Raw genomic sequence first — 1,796 nt, forward strand, 5'->3', positions numbered from 1 at the left:
CCTCGGTAGTTGTTGGGCTCCAGTTTGTCTCCGTTCTTGTGAATGAACGTTTGTCTCTCTTCCTCTCACTCACACTCACACACACTCGAGGAGCTGCAGTAAACGCGTCATGGCTCAAGGCTTTATTCCGTCTCTAATTTTAGCGCTCATGTCCTGGTTTCTCATTCAGAGACGCAGAAACTGAAGTGAAGATTCCTCCGAGTTAATTAATTGTATTATGCAGCGCTGCTGAGAGACTCTCGAGTGACGGACCACACACAACAATTATTGTTTCTTCGTTTAAAAATGTCTCTTTTTAAAATTGACTTCCTATGTAACTTTTGTTTTTATAAAAACACTGTATATGAAATGTGCTATATAAATAAACACATAAACATTAAAGACAGTGTTCACCCAGAAATGATCAATCTATCATCATTTACTGTGTTGTTCAAACCTGTATGACTTTATATAAACACACAAAAAATATATTTTGAAGGAACCAAACACTGAATTTCATTATATGCACAAAAAATGCTGAGATATTTCTTAAAATACCTTTGTTTGTGTTCCAATGACCAGGTTTAAACAACATCACTGAAGACAGAATTATCATTTCTGGATGAAACTCTTCCTTTAATCTATTTACAGCATTAGTGGCATAACTATGGTTGATTTGTACAGAGTAATAAATAGGAAAATAAATTAATCAATCATGAAACCAATTCAATTTCTTCTATAAAGCAGCTTTACAGAAGACAACAGTGTGAATTCAGATCAATGACAGTCATTATGAAACAAAAAATCTGAAAATAATTGAGAAATTTTAGAAATATTGGATGCACGGTATTCATTCAGCATTTAATGTGTCTTTTGCTTCTGTGGTTCGGTATTTAATGTTTTGAATGTAAATCCAAAAAAAGTACAGTATCTGTGGTTATGGACACATTATGGTTTAGATTTACATTCATGCATTTGGCAGATGCTTTTATTCAAAGCGTTTTGCATTGCATTCAAGTATACATGTACTTGTTCGATTAGAGGTTTAAACTTCGGTCAGTTTTGTTCGATTAAGATATATATATATACATCAAGTATACATTTTTTGTCAATCCTTATTTTCTCTGGGGATCGAACCTGTGACCTTTGCGTTGCGAGCGCCGTGATTTGAGCTAAAGAAAGGCTGTAGATGGAGTTCATGGCATGATGGTCTGTTGTGGTTCCTCATGCCTCTGATGGACGAAATGCACATGATTTTGACTCAGATGAGCAGAAGCACAGAGATCTCAGTGTGTAACACACTGCTGGTGTGTGTGTGTGTGTGTGTGTGTTTTTGCGTGTGCGTGTGTGCATGCGTGCGAGTGTGTGTGTGTGTGCATGTGTGTGCGTGTGTGTGTGTGTGTGTGTGAGTGCATGCATGTGTGTGCAGGACGTGCCGCTGGCGTCTGGCTCTCAGGAGAACTACGTCCTGCTGCTGGTGCTGCTGTGTGTGTTCGCCGGCGGGACGCTGGTCCTCCTGTCCATCCTGCTGGTCTTCTGCCACCGCTGCTGTCGAGGAGAGCGACGCTACTCCAGGTGAGGAACATTCTCTCCTCCAGACCTCCGGAAACAGCCTTCATTCATTCAGAAGCGATTCGCTCTCGACCTGCTGGAACAGAATCATTAAGACTTGTGTTCACTGGAAACACTGGAGTTGACAAACCTCTTCATCACCACATATGGACCACAAATTGAGATTTATGCATCATCTGAAATCTGAATAAGCTTTCCATTGATGTACGGTTTGTGAGGATAGCACAATATTTGAAAATCTGGAA

The sequence above is a fragment of the Sinocyclocheilus grahami genome, unplaced genomic scaffold (assembly GCF_001515645.1).
Source record: "Sinocyclocheilus grahami isolate Dianchi unplaced genomic scaffold, SAMN03320097.WGS_v1.1 scaffold1138.1, whole genome shotgun sequence".
Taxonomy (NCBI): Eukaryota; Metazoa; Chordata; class Actinopteri; order Cypriniformes; family Cyprinidae; genus Sinocyclocheilus; species Sinocyclocheilus grahami.